Source organism: Carettochelys insculpta, chromosome 24, assembly GCF_033958435.1.
Source record: "Carettochelys insculpta isolate YL-2023 chromosome 24, ASM3395843v1, whole genome shotgun sequence".
NCBI classification, from domain to species: domain Eukaryota; kingdom Metazoa; phylum Chordata; order Testudines; family Carettochelyidae; genus Carettochelys; species Carettochelys insculpta.
Window position 1 is genome coordinate 16,958,831 of NC_134160.1, and position 19,583 is coordinate 16,978,413.

Genomic DNA, 19,583 nt, shown 5'->3' on the forward strand with positions numbered 1-19,583 from the left:
AAGTCTCTGCTCTCCAGCCTTGGCTGGGAGCCAGCTGGCCTTTAGCTCACATGGTAGAGCTCAGGGCTATAGCCCCTACGGTCGCAGGCTCATTCTCTCCTGTTCACAACCTGGGTGTGTCGGCCTTACACATGGGGGCTCATTCAGGATGAACTGTTGGCAGGTCTCTGCCTCTGGGGTTACATGTTCACCTCGCATCCCAAGCTTCTGAGACCTTCCAGCAGTTCATCCCAGATAAGCCCCCACTCGTAAGGCCGATGGACCTGGGTCGTCGGCCGGAGGGATTGGATCTGTGACCATAGGGGCTAAAGCCCCGTGCTCTACCACATGCAGTAAAGGCCAGCTGGCTCTCAGCCAAGAGTGTAGAGCAGAGACTTCCCTCTCCCTTGACTCAGTGCCTCTGGGGCTTACGCTACAGTACCAGAACATTAAGGATGAGAACAAAGGAGGGGCTTGGTGCACATGTTTAGCCTAGTTCAAGTTTAACTGTCATGTTCTGAGTTCCATGTCCCACATGGAGAGCATGCTGGGAATGGGGTAGGGGAAGGAAAATCCCATGAAAAAAATGGAGTGAAAAATGGAGCCAGGTGAGTTAAGGGAGCGTGGAAAGTGCAGAGCAGAGGAAGAAAAAGTCTATGTCATGCTGACAAGGAAAAGTACGGGAAGGCGACCGTAAGTGAGAGTGACTGATGTGTCTGGGGTGGATGCGGTGAAAGAGTAGTTGTTGGAGTGTGGTCACAAACGTGTCCTCTGATCCAGAGGAAGTCTAAGTAGCTATATCTTGACTTGTCTCTTGTTTCTTCCCTTTAGGGTTCCTGTCAAAGATCACACTGTTAACGCCTGAGTATTACTGCAACTTCAAGAAAATGACTCAGTAGCTGCATCTCCAGAGGTAAGAGACTTGGAGGTCATTTAGATGGCCAGTTGTCTCACACGAGTCTATGGTGCTGTTCATAGTGATGGCTCTGTTTTGAGACATGTCACTACAGCTGTGCTCTAATGACATGGAAGGACTGTCTGGAGAGTGGAGTTTACAAAGACTTCAAGATGTGCAGCCATGTGGGGTCAAACTGCAGGGCTTCTGCTCAGCCCATGTGCAGGAGAAGTGCTTCTGTCCAAACACAACAACATGGGTATTTAAGATTCTTGACTTTGTTACATTGGGGTTTGCAGTGTCTGCCACAATCTGATGTAGCTTTGCCTCCATTCTAGCTTTAATTTCCAGTTATTGGAACTTGTTATACCGTTCTTGGCTAGAGTAAAAACTACTGTAGCATCATCTATCTTTTTGCAGTAGAGATACTTGAACTGTGAGACAAGCCTGGGATCCCTGTAGGAATGAAAGTTTTGGTATCAGTTCCTGAAAAGGTTCAATTTTACAATGGAAATGAGGCAAGCTACCTTACATTTCCTCTGCTCAAAGGTCCGCAAAGCTACATGTGTCATGGAGACCTTTCAGTACGTAGCTTCACTTATGGTACCAGTTTCTACTGATACAAATCTCTGCTCTTCAGCTTGCTCACAATTCCAGACAATTTTCGTGTCTTACCCATGAAAGCGCATTACTTAATAAATAAAATTGTTAGTTTTTAAGGTGCTACAGGACTGCTTGTTTTGCAAGGATACAAACTAACACAGCTACCCCTCTGAGACCAGCTCCAGGGGTATTTACCAAATGTCTTGTAGTACTGTTAGCAGCCCTGACATAAGCAGGAATACACAGAGTGCATCCGTTCTTTCCTGGATAGATGCTGTACAAAACAAAGGGCTAGACCGCTTTGCACCCATGTGTCTGCACAGGTGGAAGTGTGGAGACCACTCATTCCCAGTGGAGCACTGGAGGGGTTGTGCATCCATCCATGAGAATAACATAAATTGCTTCTCCTTCGCTGCTCCTGCTGTAGTTGGTGGTGCACGTGTGTATGGGGGTGGGGGGAGTGAGTGGGGGCAGGGATAGAATGAGAAGGCACAGCCTTGTCACCAGCTCTTTGAAGGCTCTCCTTTTTCCAAGTCCTTCCATGATGAGCAGCCCCTGCACAGCCATGTGGTGGACACAAGTGCCAACGTTTGTGTAGCTCTACATATGATGTTGCATGCAGTTATAGAATGAGCATGTTTGTACATTTACTAATTATTTGCATATGTGACCTCAAACCCAATTTTGTGGACAACACACCCTGTTCCGAGCAATGACTGGCCTTAGTATGTCACAGAACTTCTCCTCTCTGGCTGAGGGTGGGCTGTGTGGATTGGTGGGTGGGTGAATGATGAGGGGCATGGTGGCTGGGTCAGGGATGGTGCTTGGATGTCTGGGGCCAGGTTGGGTGAGTGCTGGAAGGCATCTGAGTTGATGTTTGGGTATTGCCGGGGCCATGTGGGTGCTGGACAAAGTGGAGTGATGAGTAGCAGCTGAGAGCTGTGTGAAGGTAGGAGCTTGTTGTCCAGTAGGTAAACTGGGAGCTGAGGGAATTTCTGGGAGGTAAAATGGGCTGAGCTGAGTTTTTCCCTGGTACTAGGTTAAACTAGGGGCTGCGGGGAATCTGGCTGTGTGTCTGATGGGCAGAAACCTGGAGTGGAAGCTGTCTGAGAGTGCTGAGTGGCTGGGTTCAGTGTTGGGTCCCTCCCCTGCCCTGCTGGTGACTGCCATCTCCTCCTCCTCCTCTGTGATCCAGAAGGTGGAACAGTGCTGGAGAGACAAAGGCGCTGCCAGCAGAGCGGACCCCACAACACCTTCTAGTGACATGCTGCCACAGTGGCACAAGTGCCATGCAGGCTGTGTGGCACGTAGCAGCCCTCTTTGGGATAAGCTTCTGCCTGCCCCTCCATTGCTATGCCAATGTGATGATCTGGGCCCCAGGTTCACGCCTCTGAAGTTGGTGGTGGAGAGACCAGGGTCCGAGGGAAACTTACTTCACAGCAGTCCAATCACATTCCATACGCTGGGCCCCAAGTTGTAGTAAAGTGCTGTCTACATTGTTTTTCTGAGAACTTTACTGTTCTGAAAGTCACCGGCCTGCATCCAGATCTAAGAGCAGTAGGGGGGCTGAGAGTCCAGCTTTGTGGAGCAGAAACAACCCTTTTCTCTCCCTGGCCGCGTCTACACGTGCACGCTACTTCGAAGTAGCGGCGCCAACTTCGAAATAGCGCCTGTCACGGCTACACGTGTTGGGTGCTATTTCGAAGTTGAAATCGACGTTAGGCGGCGAGACGTCGAAGTCGCTAACCCCATGAGGGGGTGGGAATAGCGCCCTACTTTGAAGTTGAACGTCGAAGTAGGGCACGTTTAGACGATGTGCGTCCCGCAACATCGAAATAGCAGGGTCCGCCATGGCGGCCATCGGCTGAGGGGTTGAGAGACGCTCTCTCTCCAGCCCCTGTGGGGCTCTATGGTCACCATGTGCAGCAGCCCTTAGCCCAGGTCTTCTGGCTGCTGCTGCTGCTGCAGCTGGGGATCCATGCTGCATGCGCAGGGTCTGCAACCAGTTGTCGGCTCTGTGGATCTTGTGTTGTTTAGTGCAGCTGTGTGTGGGAGGGGCCCTTTAAGGGAGCGGCTTGCTGTTGAGTCCGCCCTGTGACCCTGTCTGCAGCTGTTCCTGGCACCCTTATTTCGATGTGTGCTACTTTGGTGTGTAGACGTTCCCTCGCAGCACCTGTTTCGATGTGGTGCTGCCCAACGTCGGAGTTGAACGTCGACGTTTCCAGCCCTGGAGGATCTGTAGACGTTATTCATCGAAATAGACTATTTCAATGTAGCGTGCATATGTAGACGTAGCCCCTCTGAGCAGAGAAACTGGCATTTTTGTAAGCAAAGGAAAGCTAGTGGGGTGTAATGGAAAGAGCAAAGGCCTCAGGGCGGCAAAGGTCTCTTTTTGGCTCTTGAGCTGATTCATTGTCCTCGGGCAAATTATTGGTGAGCTTCAAGGTTCGGTTGTCCCATCTGTAAAACAGGGACAATACTGGTCTGACTCCCAGAGAGTTTGTGAAAAGGAATTAATGTTTATGAAGCTCTTGTCAATTGTCACATGGAAGAGCCGTGCAGAGCCAAGCCACAAGCGCCTTGTATGATAGCATGATCTGCAGGGTGGGTCTTTGTGCTGAATTCAAATCACTTAGCTCATATGAGAGAGATCAACTGAATCCTTGCATGTGAAACCCTCTTGAGGACTTCCCCTGGGGATGTATGGCTTTAGCTGTCAAGTTATGTGTCCCTTGGCAATTTACAGCAGTCCTTGGAGTCAGGCTATTGGATAGAACTCTGCTGTCACTGCTGAGAGGAGATGACACTGGCTGGGCAGCAAGGCAGCATTTTCTGTTGGGTTCCTGAGTGAGAATGCCACTGGGGGAGGAAGACATGCAGCCTGTCTATGGCGGCGTCTGCAGAAGAGGAAGTGAAAGCAGCAGCCTTTCTTGGAGAGACACACTGGCCTGGAAATAATGTGACTGTGGTCAGAGCAAGACTGCTGTTTCCCCAAGCAGCAGGGCAGCCTCACTCAGTGCTGTTAGTGACTGAAGCACAAAGTCCCCTTGTCTCGTCAATGAACGTTAATTGAAGCCTGCAGATTTTTCACCCTGGAAGCAGCAGGTGCACCCCTCTAGTGCAAGTTCCTCGGCTGACACCTCTGGTTCCAGTGGAGCTTGTCCTCCCTGCATCAGTGACCTTTAGTTTAACAAGTGGCTAAGACTGCTGTATTCCTTGAGTCTGGTCTGGACTCAGAAGTCAGTTCCGAAAGTTAACAGAATAGTGCATTTCTCTGCTGCTCTATTCAGCCACACTCTGTCTAGCCATCCACCTCCCCAGCTCCCTCTTTTTCTTCAGTCTTGCTTGTGTTTTTGGTGGGAGGCCAGGAGCTGAGTAAGGAGTATGGGACAACTGGGGAAAGAAACAAAGGGCTCTGAAAAACTTACAAGTGTTTGTAAACAGCTGCACTTCATCCAAGTCCCTGACCTGCATGCTGGCCTCTGGCATAACAATGAATGTTACGCACTCCCTCATCGTGCACACAATGGTATAGAAAATTTTTTTCCAAACTTTTGACGCCACAAAACGCCAAACAATAATATTTTTTTAATGTGGAACGCCTACGAAAGTTTTCTTCCCAAATGGCAGTAAAACCAAAATGAGGTAATTTAATAAGTTCTCATAGGAAAGCAGTAAGATTTCAAGAGAGAGTCAGATGCTCGTGGCACACCTGCCAGATGCTCATGGAACACCAGTGTTCCATGGAACGAAGTTTAAGAAATACTGGTGTGGAGCAGCCCGCTGAATGTAACAGAGAATATGCCCTATTTCACAGAGAGGCTCCACCCATCCGTTTCCAGCCATTCCCTTTGTACTCCGCTCATCCCTATGGCAGCGGAGCACTTCAGTCCGATCATCTCTTGAGTCAAGCAGCTCTGAAAAAGGAGAGGGCGGGGATCTAAAAGGAGACATTCTCTCAGCTCTGCTGGGTTTTTGGGGGGCAAGGGACAGGGGTTGACTTGCTGCCTGGGGAACAAGCACCATATCACACAATAGAACCTAGGACACAGACAAGGGGGACTGGACAATAACAGCAGAATCCACTCTTGGGTAACATACTCTGTCCCTGGGAAGGAAGATAAAAGGAGTGGCCTCTTCTTGCGCTGGGAGGTAGACTGGGGGAGCAGGTACAGCTGAACATCAGCAAAAGAGAGAGGTAGAGGCTAAGGAAGAAGGGCAGGGATGAAGGAGAGACCCTGTGTCCTATCCACACCAGAGTCCTTGGCTCTTTCTGTTTGAGATGGAGGTAAATGACACAGCAGAGCTAGGAGAGATGCAGGTGGGGATGATGGTGCAGTTGTGGAGAAGTCAGCAGCAGCTGACACATGAGGAAGTGCTGCGGGGCGGAAGCAGGAGAGGCAGATGCTGAAATTGTGCAAGCAAATGTAGTGCAAGGAGCAGCCCAGCCTTGGCAGGGGATGAAGCAGATGGCAGCCAATAGCTCTTCCCCGTCTAGGATTATGTGATCAGGCAGATGCTGAAGTCTTGGCAGAATGTGCAAGGGAAGCTGTAAGAGTCGCTCCTCCCCTGCCTCCCACTCATCAGATTCAGCAGCAAATTTAACTTCCTTCTCCAAGATCCTAATGCTGGTAAATCTGCAGTAGTGCAAGCATCTGCTCCAGCGCTGCCTCTCTGTCTCATGAGTCCTCGCTGTCTGCTCCAGTGTTGCAGGAAGTCTGAAACATATGTCATTAAGGAAATTGATTGTGGGATTCTGCCTGGACAGAGGAGCAGCACTAGTCCGCTTAGAGGGCATGAACTGTGTCTACTGACGTGGAACCAGTGGTGAGGGTTTAGACCCTGGAAATATACCTATAAACGTGGCTGCGAAAGCAAGTTGTCAAGGGAAGTTACATAATTACAGCAGCTCAAACATATGGACTGAAAGCCTGGCTCGAAGGGTTGGTGGCAAGCACTGCACTGTCTGGAAGTGTGCTTCCACCTTACTCAGCAGGGCTGCCCCCTACGGCTTCTCACTCTCGGGAGAAAATACATTTTGGATGCTTCCCTCCTGTTAGCCTTGCAGAGCCAACTCAGTTCTCGGGGCAGGAGCTGGAGCATCTCTTCCCTCGTGTAGCAACAGAAGGCTTCAAGTTTGAATCCATCAAATCTGTGCTAACCCAGCAAAGAGATGAGGATCACAGGTGTCACTGTGAGCATAGTTTCCCTGGCCTTTTTTTACGACTGTTGATGATGTGCAAGAAGGAAAGATTCAGCCTGATTCTCTGGTCCCCAGGGAATTAGTGGCTCTAGCAGACTTAAACACAGAACTTTTCCTTTTTCACTTGCAATCGGAGCACATCTGAGTTGAAGGCCTGCAGCCACGCAATACCATTCTTACAGCCCGTTTTCAGAACAGGAATCATTTTTTTTAAAAATCTCCCTAAAGTCCAGCCCTGCTGTGATCACTGGATCAGGCCTCACTGTGATGTCCCAGCGTGCACTGCCCCAGCCTATGTGAGGAAGTTGGTTATGTCCTATTTGAAAATATAGAAAGTAGTTTTTCAAATATTTTGTCGTGATGATTTTCCATTTCAATGGGCAGAACATAGCAACCTCTTCTTCAAACTGTGCACTTGCCTGCAGATTACACGGGAGACTTGCCCTGTTGACTGGTTCTGGGCTTCAGTAGCAGTCCACGGTGGCTGTAACATCACCAGTGTACTGCCTGCTGGGATGACACATCAGATCAGAAATCACCAATGGGGCAGAAACACACCTTAGGGGTTTTAGGCAGTCAGCACACACAGGTAAGGTGGCATGAATTTGGGGATTTACCTTTGAAAAGAAGTTTGAAGGTGAATCTGACAAACGGTGCAGAGGCTTCTACCATAGCAGTAGAAAGTAAAGGGCCAGATTGACTTGAGTGTTAACATAGGGTCACACTCATTGCTAGCTAACTCTTTAAGCTCCTGATGGCAGACTGGTGTAGAAGGAAGCTGGAGGCTGTTGTTCTGCAAAGCCATTGTGCTTCACAAACATCATCTTGGGTTTCTGTGGGGGGAAGAGAGTGTCTAGACAGAGGCTTTTGAACCTGCAGTTCTGTGACAAAAGTTAAGTCATGGAGAAATCAGAAAATAGTATCTCTACCTACCAGGTCATGGCTAGTGCCTAGTCCTGACTGAACGAGCACTGGGCCAGCTCAGCTTGCAGAGATGCTCAGAAACAACTGGAGGAGGAGCTCCTTTGCACAATGCCCTTGACTCGGCTGGGCAACACCCTCAGGGATAATGTGACTGGGCCAAACCCTGTGCTGGGGTCTTGGGCTTTCTTATCTTACTCGTTATGAGCACCATCACAGACTCACGGGGCCTGTGCTTTTTCAGCTCCATATGGTCCCTGGGAAGACTCCCTTCTAATAGATCATCCTTCTTCAGGAGTCCTGCTCTGTCTCGTGGGCTAAGCACTGGTGGGCTCTTCTGCCTCCTGGAACGGCACGTCTCTGAGGCTTTAGTATTCCTGTCACAATCTGTGATCCCCCTAAGGCTCTCGGCTTGCTCTGGACCCCCCCCCCCCCAGCCTCCACAGCACGGGAGCAACGCAACCCCGATATCTAGCCTGCAATGACTCTCAGCCAGCATAAAACCAGAAGGGTTCATTCAACGTCTGAACCCAGCACAGGTAGTTCTCAGGGCCTCCAGCCTAGAAAGCCTCAACACTCTCCAGCTGGGTCTGTCCCAGGCCAGGTGGGCCCAACCCCTCTTTCTTCCCAGTCCAGACATGACCTCCTCACTCTGACCACCCTGTACCAGCTTCCCAACAGCCCCTCCTCCAGCTTTTGTCTTTTCTGGGCAAACAGATCACCTGGGCCATATGTCTTCCATCCTTTGTTCATTGGCCAAAACCCTCTGGCCAGTTCACCATGGTTCTCTAAAGTCAGCCCATTGGCTGTCCACTGGCCAAAACCAACTGGCTTGAAAGATGGAATGGGCCTCCAAGTTATGGGTTGCTAAATTCCACCCTGTCCAGGTCATTGCCCAGGCTGCCAGACAAGGTCACACCTGGCCCTGTGCAACAACACCATCCCCCATGCAGCATGTAGGGGAAACTGAGGCACACAACACTACAAAGCATCAAGAAAATTCCCCACTTTATCTCAGACTTGTCCACTAATCCTTGGGGAGAAAACCTTGTTGACTGATAATGTTTTCCTGCCCTGTCCTGCAAATTCCTTTGTGCTATTCAAAGAGAAGAGAGCTAGAACCCCTGCTTCTAGTGCAGTGAGTCCAGATGACAGAAATATCTACTGGGGATCAATGTAAAAATCTGAAGAGCTCTGCAGGTTAAGCATTCCCAGTCCTGGCTGTTGCTTTGCTTTTGAGGTCCTTGGCCTGTGTGCTCAGTGGTGAGCCCTCTTTTGCTATGGGGACACTTTGGAATACATCAGCCATCAGAGCCAGGTTGAGATCACATCCAGATATTATATCTGTAGATACCTCTGGGGGTCAGGAAATTAAAGAGCAGGAAGAATTAAAAATCCTTGAAACCAAACTTACTTTCATTGCAGTGGACTTGGTTTTATCACATTTTTCATTTTTCCTGGGGTCTGTAGCCAGGCTTCCTGTAGAATAAATGCAGCCAGTTGCTAAATGTTTCTATGAGTAACAGTGTAACTGCTGAAACTGGCACACGGCCTGGAAGGAGAGCTAATTAATTAATTTGAGGTGTGCTGGGATTAAACTTTACTACACTTTGGATCCCAAGGAGAGGAGATTAAATGTAAGCAAAAGGGGAATGGGCAGGAAGAGCTTGTATGATGCATTGCTGCTTTATCAGTATTGATTAACTCCGGGTGGTGATCTCAGCCTTGGACAAGATGCAAAAGAAGCTGTGGTCCTTGCTTGCAAGGATCTAAGCTACTGCAAGTATATCGCAGGATCTGAGCTACCTCCAGTCCTTTGCCAGTAACTTCCTGCCTTGTCCCTTGCACCTCCTGCAACCAGCCACAAGCACCTCTTCCTGCTCACAGTCCCTGCCAATGCATGGAACTCCTTCTGGCCCTGCATCTCCTTTTATACAAGCTTTAATTAGCTATTTCCCTGAACCCTCTTTACAATTGGTTCCATCCCACTCAGCTATTCTAGACAGCTTGGAGGACCCATCTCTACTTCTCTTTTCTGGGGTAGGATATGGTAGGACTCTGAGGCCTCCATTAGGGGGACCTCCGGAGCTAATACACACTGGCACAGGTGTAAACTCCCTACAAAGGGTTTTGGGAATGCAAATTTATTATATTAATTTTTCACATAGTTGCACCTTAATTTCAGTAAAGCTTTTGATACAATTCCCCTGCATGACATTCTCATGAGCAGGACACTACCTAATTCACAGTCCATTTTGGTCAACTTCATGGTCATAGGCTTTTAAAAATTGTACATTTCCTTATTTCCGGGATATTGGTAGGGTGGGGAGGGTGTAGTACTACTAGCCTTCTGTGCTGTTGCTTGTGGCGATGCTGCCTTCAGATCTGAGCAGCTGGAGAGTGGCAGCTGTTGGGGTGTGATACAGTATCACCAACCTTAGGTAGGCACTGCTACCTGCAGAGCTGAGCCCTCAGTCAGCACCTCCAATATCTGGCCACTCAGCTTTGAAGGCAGCAATGCAGTAGAAAGGGCAGAATGGTATGGTCTTGCCCCCAACTTCTCCGTTGTTAGTGCTGGTGCTACCTTCAGATGGGTGCCCATTCAATAGCTATCATTCTCCAGCCACAACACAGAAGAAAGGGTGGCAAGACCCAGACCCCCCTCATATAACTTGTGATCCCCTCTGGCAACTGCCTTTTGGCTCAGGACCCCCAGTTTGTGAACTGCTGGTCTCTCCTGTGAAATATGTACACTACTGGGTAAAAACACACCAAATATCAGATTTCATGGTTTGTGATGCATTTTTCGTGGCTGTGAATTCGGTGGGGCCCTACTTATAAGCAGATCGAGTCTTTACTCCATAAGGAGTCGGTCTAGATCAGCGTTTCTTAAACTGGTGTTCCATGAACAACTTGCAAGCATGCCATGGCAGCGTAGCGACTAGCAACAACGTGTATGTGGTGTGTGTATATATTTCCTGTTATTAAAACCGGATAAAATGCTACTTCTTCATTGCTGTGATACCTGATTCAATTGTTTCATTTTGTTTTCCTGTATATGTTGCTGTTTGTTTCTTATTGTTGTGTATGGTTTTTTTTTGTTTTGGTCTGACAACAATTTTTTAAGAACATTTTCATAAGCCGTGTCTACACGTGCACGCTACTTCGAAGTAGCGGCACTAACTTTGAAATAGCGCCCGTTACGGCTACACGTGTTGGGCGCTATTTCGATGTTAACATCGACGTTAGGCGGCGAGACGTCGAAGCCGCTAACTCCATGAGGGGATGGGAATAGCGCCCTACTTCGAAGTTGAACATCGAAGTAGGGCACATGTAGCCGATCCGCGTCCCGCAACATCGAAATAGCGGGGTCCGCCATGGCGGCCATCAGCTGAGGGGTTGAGATACGCTCTCTCTCCAGCCCCTGCGGGGCTCTATGATCACTGTGTGCAGCAGCCCTTAGCCCAGGTCTTCTGGCTGCTGCTGCTGCTGCAGCTGGGGCTCCATGCTGCAGGCACAGGGTCTGCAACCAGTTGTCGGCTCTGTGGATCTTGTGCTGTTTAGTGCAAGTGTGTGTGGGAGGGGCCCTTTAAGGGAGCGGCTTGCTGTTGAGTCCGCCCTGTGACCCTGTCTGCAGCTGTGCCTGGCACCCTTATTTCGATGTGTGCTACTTTGGCGTGTAGACGTTCCCTCGCAGCGCCTATTTCGATGTGGTGCTGCGCAACGTCGATGTTGAACGTCGACGTTGCCAGCCCTGGAGGACGTGTAGACGTTATTCATCGAAATAGCCTATTTTGATGTCGCTACATCGAAATAAGCTACTTCGATGTAGGCTTCACGTGTAGACGTAGCCATGATGTTCTACATAAAAAATATTGTTTGGTGTTCCATGGTCTCAAAAAGTTTAGGAAACATTGGTCTAGATATAATTATTCTGCGGTGGATGCACAGCTGGCGCAAAGATCACAATCAAAGAGTAGTTTTCAATGTCAACCTGGAAGGACATATGCAGTAGGCTACCACAGGGGTCAGTCCTTGGTCTAGTACCATTCAGTATTTTCAGTAAGGACTTGGATAATGGAGCAGACAGATGCTTCTAAAATTTGTGGTTGACTCCAGGGTGGGAGAGGTTGCAAGCACTTTGAAAGACAAGATTAGAACTTCCCCCCAAAACTTGACAAATTAGAGAATTGGTCTGAAGTCAGCAAGACAAAATTCAGTAAAGAGAAGAGCAAAGTACTTGCTTAGGAAATAAAAATCAACTGCACAGCTAAACAGTGGGGAATAACTGTGTAGGTGAGAGATTGATGAAAAGGGTGTGGGAGTTATTGTGGACCACTAATTGAATGTGAATAAACAATATGATGCAATGGCAAATAATAATAATAATAATAATAATAATAATAATAAATAATACTCCTGTCTATTCTAAGGTGAACTGACAAGACTGCATACATAAGACCTGACTGGAGTACTGTGTCCAATTCGGGGCACTGCATGAGTCTGGGGGAGAGCAATAAAAATGATCGAAAGTTTAGAAAACCTGACCTGTGAGGGAAGGTTAAAAAACTAGACATGTTCGGTGTGGAGAAAAGCAGACCTGATAAGAGCCTCGAATACATTAAGGGCTTTTGTAAAGAGAGGGGTCATTGTTCTCCATGTCCACTGACAGTAGGACAAGAAGCAGTGGCCTTAACTGGCAGCAAGGGAGATTTACTTTAAGACAAACATTCTAACTGCAGGGGTAGTTAAGCTCTGGAATAGTCTTCCAAGGGAGGTTGTTGAATCCCTTTCATTGCTGGATTTTAAGAAACGACAGGTCAAACACCTCTCAGGGATTGTCGAGGTTTGTTTGGTCCTGGTTCAGTCTGGGGAACTGGATTGGTCAACTTCTTGGGGTCCTATCCAGCCCTACATTTCTATAATCTGTGATTCTATGTTCATGACATTTCTGTGGCTCCTACAAGCAGCGTGGTCAGGAAAGTGCCCACTGGAGCAAATTTAAATGTGGAGCACTGCAGGAACAGGTAATCCTTCCAACAGGTAAACAATGGTATGGTACACAAAGTCATTGACTCTCTCTATTACGCTGCACAAAGGATGCAGCAAATAACCCAGCAAATAACAGGCTTATCAGTGGTGCTGCAGTCCCTACAGAAGGTATAACACACACTGGGAACCATCCTTTTACTGACAGTTTCAAGACTGCACTTACTACTAATTTTAACTAACCCTCTGAACTGGATGTCTTTAGGAACTGGGTACAATGAATGCGTTATTCTGAAAACTACAAACACTTGTGAAAAGGAGAGAGAGAAAAGTGTCCCACCCCAAAATGTTTCTGATCACCAACCCGCTATAATTTTGACTTGCTCCAAGAACAAGCTGAGGCAGTGTTCATTTTAACAGCCAGGAAAGGGCTGCTTGTTTATATTTGGGACCTTGTAGATTTGAGCAGTATATGCAGGTGGCACATTAAAATGTGCAGATGATTTCGTACCAGGATAAGCCTGTGTTTTTACTGGATGGCCTGTAATGTTGTAATAGTGCTAAATTAGTAACCACTGAGCTTTAACATTTTTCTGAGATTAAATGCGGAGTTTTGGGATTAACCTCTGTGAATTCTCCTCACTCACACTCTTCTTTACCCATTTCTCTCCAGAGCTCCTAGTTTTATGAGCACAGTGGGACTGACAGCTCTCGGCGCTTGAGTCTTTGTTATTAGGTATGGTAGGCTCAGTTCATGCAACAAATCTAGCCATACTAAGGAAGTGTAAATAGGTAAGTTGATAGATAGCATCTACCAGCAGCTAGGTGGTAGTGGATCAGGTTCACATTCATTCAGTAGACGAAGGCCTCCAGCCTTCAGATCATGTGCTGCCAAATGACTTGTCTGAAGAAGGCCATTCTTGCTTTGCCCCCAGTGCATCTCAAGGATCTGCTAGCATGTGCCCCAGTGCCCCCCCAGAATTTCCTGGACTTCTGTGGATAGCACTTATCCATGGTGCAGAATCAAGCACATAATGAGGACATGTCCAAGGCAGGTGCATTTTGTCATTGGGTTTAGTGTAATCCCATGGCTCCTGATGTGTGGCTCAAGATACTGTTTATTTGCTGTATGTAGATGCATAATTTTGACTGAGATTGTGCAAGGAGTCTCTCTCGCATGACCTGGAACTGCTCAATGAGATCATTGCTTATTAGTATTAAGTGCACAAGTGCTGTCGAATGTTACATGGTGTTTGCTAAACCAAATGACTGTAGTATGACAGTCAAAGATGTCTGATCACTGACTTGGCTCCTGAACCACTGAGGTCTGAGTATCCTGGCTGGTAGAACCTCTTTTGCAGAGGTGATGGATGGCCTTATTAGCATAAAGCACACTGAGATCCTGGGGTGGAAGAGGTCTGTTTAATGGCTGAAAATCAGTATTCCTGTCATTGGCCCTGATCCTCTGGGGTCCTGCGACTGGATCCAGATGGCTTGACGGTCTGTCCTGTGAGTCCATTTGCAGCATAGGTTCCTTGATTACTGTATGGTCAGGAGACTGGGGTTCTGGTACTGTTCACTCTAAAACAGTTACATGAATATTTGAATATTTTGCTATGGTGACCCAAGGGCTGTTCATAGCAACCTTGCCCAAGGTAACAACTCATATTGCACTAAACTGCACCGCAAGCTTATATACAAAACTCTCCCTATGTCTGGAAAGTTAAAACTTATATTCATGCAGAAATCGTTTGAAAGAATTATTTTCTTCTCAATGTGTCTGCTCTTTTGCATTAATTTTCTGGAGACACACAGTATTTCAGGCTGTGTCCTATGTCTCTGCAAGATTTATATGTCTAGCATTTAAGAACTTGAGTTGGAGGGGCCATATTTCACCAGGACAGAAGAACATCTGCTTGCACTAAAGGGGGTCTTCTTTTGTCTGGTCTGAATTTGACTACTACAGCTAGGTTCACAATGTTATAGTGGTGATTCATCATAATGCGGAAACATTCCATAATTTCAGAATATACCCTGGCATTTTAAGTGTCTGTCTTTTTGGGTCTCAGCCAGTGAAGATCTACTGGACCCTACAGCAGACACCATCAGAAATCAGTAAGACTGTATGCTTGGAAGGGTCCTCAGGGAAAAGAACAAAGATACTGTTTCAGTTGTGTGAATCTCTGTGATTTTAGATTGCTGCTCATCATAGCTTGCTTTTTAAAAAATATTTAAAGGTATATCGAACTGAAGTTCTGTTATTGTGTATTCAGATCCCAAAATGGAAAGATATATTATGAAGGTATAAAACTTAACTTAAAATGTGAACATGAAGGTCATTGAGAATAATTGCATGGTTTAGCTGTATTTGTTTATCATTGTTTAAAGTGTTTAAAACATCAAAATGATGCACTTCTGAAATAGACAGAAATAGTCCCCTGTCAAGCTCTGAACACAATATAGCTCTATTATGCATGCACTGATATCAAGTTACTTTTTAACCAGGATTTCTTCCTTTCAGGGGAGAGGAACACTATACAACAACTTGTCCTTATGAGCAATCTATGATTTGATGACCAAATAATGAATGTGAGAGACAGACTTCTCACAAACATGGACAGAATTATGGTTGTTTGGGGGTTGTTTCATTGTTTTGTTTTGTTTGTGTTGATTTGGTTTTAATAACATGTGAGTGTATTTATTGGAGTAATGGAAATGAAAATGAAGTTGCTTCTAAAATTCAGAATGTGGCTTGTGTTTCGAGAATAGAGACCTTCATGTTAATAAAACTTTTTTTTTTACTTTTTAATTCATATATGTACAACAGCGTTTTCAGTAGATTTGCCCACATTGTATTTCAAAAATAAGGTTCTGTTTTCTTAGCACCCCACTCCAGTCTTTCTCCTGATATCGTTATCATTATTCACACTAAGCAGCACTTGCCTCCATTCACTGGGTTATTTCTTGCTGTTTTTTGCTCAGCACCTCCTGATCTTGCTGTATGGAGATGAAAAAATAAGGGATGTCCCTTGTAGTAATGGGCTTTTGGCAACTGTAGTATTCAGTGATATATAGAAGTGATTTCTAAAGCTTGTGGGCAGCTTATTACACATATTACTAGAAAAACAGGGTACTATGAAACCAAGAGTATGTCTATGGAGCCAGTGACCTGAAATGTCATTATTGCCAATATGTCTATAGAGCCAGTGGGAAAGCTGATATATAACCAGTGCACATGTACAGTCCTGTCATTAGAGTAATGAGAGGTGTGTTGTCAAATGAGTTGCTCAAATTTAGTCCTTGAGTTTAGGGTTAAGCAGATAGGCTAATGTGAAATCCATTACTTATATGCTGTCCCAGCATTATGGTGATGGGAGAACTGATGTGAAACCACAACATATGTATAGTCTTCATCTTGTGGTAGTGGGAGAGCTAATGAGAAACCAATAGTGCATATATAATCTGGGGATTATGGTTTGGGGAAAGATGATATGAAACCAGCTCTGTTCTGCAGTTAGCTTTGTCATTCTTGCAAGGGAATAACTGATATGAAACCAGCTGCATGAATACAATCCCAATATTACACTGAAACAGGAGTTTGTCTGAAACCAGCTGTGCCCATGCATTGTAAATCATAGACGTAGTGATCTGAGAGCTGCTGTGCTTTGTAATCTGTTCATTGTGGTGGTGTTATAGCTAATGTGAAACCTGTATGCGAAAAATATCTTTAGTGTGTCCTTCATGTCTCCCCTAACCTGTGCGAGAAACATCGAGATGGATGAATGTGGCATATTTGTGGGTTTGAGTTTTTTGTCAATATTCATCAAGACTGACCTGCAGAACGGCATTTTAAAAATTGCTCACTTGGAATATAATGCTTTCAACATATTCAACATAATCTCTTTAACAGTGACATGGCAATGGAATATGGACCCTTTAAGGAGATGAATAACTAGGAGCATGATAGAATAGTATAGAAGGACAATCAAGTGCTCCTTTTTATCCTGCTTTCAGAACACAAGCCCAGGAGGACACCTAATGAAATTAAGGGGCATTACATCAAAACTTAATAAATTTATTTCCTCTGTGCATAATTAACATGTGGAACTCACTGCCATTAGATGTATTTGCGGCCAAGAGTCTAATAGGATTAAAAATAGGATCAGACATTTATATAAATAAAAAGAAAACCCATATTGATGTGAATATCAACAATGCTTTAAAAGGAAGGATAAAAATCTAGGAGAGATCAGTCTTGGTACATCAGGGTATTATCCAGCCACTAGCTGAGTGGCTCTAGAAAGAAGCATTTTGTCTTTGGCATTCTGGGGATTTGCACCTTTCTAGGAGATGGATGAAAAACTACAAGGACCTTGGGTTGCATCCAGTGAGGTAATTCTTTTATTCCTGCCTGTGGTAATAAGAGTATGGAGTTGCTCATGCCCCCCCGTAGGTCAGCTAAGGTATTTCTATGGGTAATTGTGTCATCTCAGGTCACCATGCTGTTCTTAAATGAAAAAAGAAAGTCAGATTTAGAGCTGCCCCAGTGCTTTTGCAGTGTGTGTCTGTAGACATTTGAACCTGGGACTCTGTGTATTCTTCAGATTCTGAACATCAGCTTTTTGCTTATGAGTTTTTGAATAACTAACTGCGAGGGATCTCGTAATGTTCCTGGGGTTTCACAGTACCCATTTTGTGCTAAAGTTTAGCCTACTGAGATCTGAAGAGGTGGGAGAGGGGTGAATGGAATGAGCCCTCTCTAACCAAAGAATTGGCTTGCATTTAAATTCTGGAGCAGGGCAGATCTCCAACACTAATGGGCGCTGAGCCCATGGTTATTGATGATGATGATGATGCAGAGCTCTGGTATGTGATGCTTCTCTCCCTTACCTTAGTTTGATGCCACTGTACATTCTCTGTGTTTGGTGTAAGTCTCCTCTTGTGAGGTGTGAGTTTGCTCCATGTGGGTTTTGTCACATTGCCTCGAGAACCTGGGGAGAGGTGTGTTCAGGGGCGCAGTGAGCACCCATAATTTGGTCATTCTCTGTTTAAAAATAATGGATTGTTTGAAAGAATGGCAAACCCCAGATGTGCTTGCATCTTAAGCCAGTGCTAGTGTTCTTAATGTCTTCTCATGTGAGCTGGGTAGGCTCTGAAACTTTTCACCATGTCTGTTTATACAGCAGTCCTTAGTGCGTTGGTTATAGTACATCCCAGAAAAATGGCAGACTTTGCAATTAGGCTGCTGTTCAGAACTCCATCTTTGCTTACTGAAGCCAAATTAGCCAATTCTAGTAACATTCTCCCCCGACCCTTCCAGCAGGAGGAGAAGCGGGTACCATATCCAGTGGCTCAGACGTAACAAATGCAAATTGTCAGATAGTGTAAGACGTATAAGGGTAGATTAGATCAGCTCAGCTCAAATACTGGACATTAACTACCCAAGGCCTTTTTCCAGCTTCAGCCAGCGAGAGGAGAGGGGACGTTCTTCCCCCTTGGTAACCCCCTGTGTACCAACTTTCCCCTTTCCTTTTGAACCTCAACCCCCATCAGTAGGGCCCGAGCAGATTCACAGCTGTGCAAAACATTTCACGGACCATAAAATCTGGGGTCCTCCCATGAAATCTGGTCTTCTGTGTGCTTTTACCCTTTGGCAGTCTCTCCCAAATTTAAAACATTCGTGTACCCTTTTTGGGACTTTGGCCTTATCAGCGTAACAGTGCCGTCCCAGTGCTTATCTCCTGATTTTTAGCAATTTGTTTTCTGTGAGTACCCCTTGAAGTCCTTTTGAGTAGCACTGGTGGTACACATACCACACTTTGGGAAACACTGCCCTATGGTAGCAGCTGTCACGGGCAGACCAGTGTTTCTCAGATTGGGAGTCCTGACCCAAAAGGAGTTGCAGGGGGATCACAACGTTAGTTGAGGAGGGTTATGGTATTGCCACTCTTACTTACGCACTGCTTTCAGAGCTGGGCAACTGGAGAGCAGTGGTTGTAATGTTGGCTGGGTACCCAGCTCTGAAGGCAGCATCCTGGCAGCAGCAGTGCATAAAGGAGAGTGGCAATATGGCATTATACTACCCTTACTTCCGTGCTGCTGCTGGCAGTAGTTCTGTCTTTAGAGCTGGGCTCCCAGCCTCCACACTCCAGCTGCCTAGCTCTGAAGTAAGGGTAACAGTACCCCAACCCTGCCACCTCCCCACCCTCCACACAATAATCTTATGACCCTCACACAACTCCTTTTTGCGTCTGGAGTCCCTGCAATTATACCACTATGAAACTTCCAATTTAAACATCCGAAATCATGAAACTTTCAAAATTGTTAAAAATCCAATGACTGTGACATTGACCAGAATGGACCATGAATGGGATAAGGCCCTACAGTTATGTGAATGGCAGGATCCCAGTAGCCCTTCCATGCTGGTATCAGAGAGATAGCCCTGTTAGTCTGTAGCTTTGAGAACAACAAGAAGTCCTGTGGCACCTAATAGACTAACAGATATTTTGGAGCATAAGCTTTCATGGGCAAAGACCCACTTCATCAGATGCACCTGATGCATCTGATGTAGCTGGTCTTTGCCCACAAAAGCTTATGCTCCAAAATATCTGTTAGTCTATAAGGTGCCACAGGACTTCTTGTTGTTCCTTCTAGGCTGGAGCGCCTTTGCCTTCAGTTCAAGAAACCACATAGGCACATGCTAAGCACTCTTCCTAAATAGGGATGCTTTTCATATCAGGGCTTTAGATGGGAACTGAAAGTGCTGGTAACTGCATAGGAGTGTCCCTAAATAATTTAAGTAGGTGACCATGCCCACTCATGGTGCACAGTTGCTAACACCACTGAATTGACTTACACCCTTGCACTCTGAGTGGAGCATAGATCACCTACAAGTCTCCTCCACTTCATTCTTTCTTGAGACAAAACTTCTAGCTGACTCCAGGAATACCCCAGTTGTTGTCCTTCAGTCTCAGTAGATCTTCTCCATTTGTC

At 46.2% G+C, this 19,583-nt stretch overlaps 1 protein-coding gene across 4 annotated transcripts in view; it reads left to right on the forward strand.

Moving 5' to 3' along the window:
* The window catches only part of HIVEP3 (HIVEP zinc finger 3), a 460,559-nt gene that overhangs the window by 240,038 nt on the left and 200,938 nt on the right, over window positions 1–19,583 (forward strand). For all 4 annotated transcript variants that reach the window (XM_074976609.1, XM_074976612.1, XM_074976610.1 and 1 more), the window contains exon 2: window positions 811–892. The gene's annotated coding sequence lies outside the window, so the exon portion shown is untranslated. The remainder of the gene's footprint in view (window positions 1–810; window positions 893–19,583) is intronic.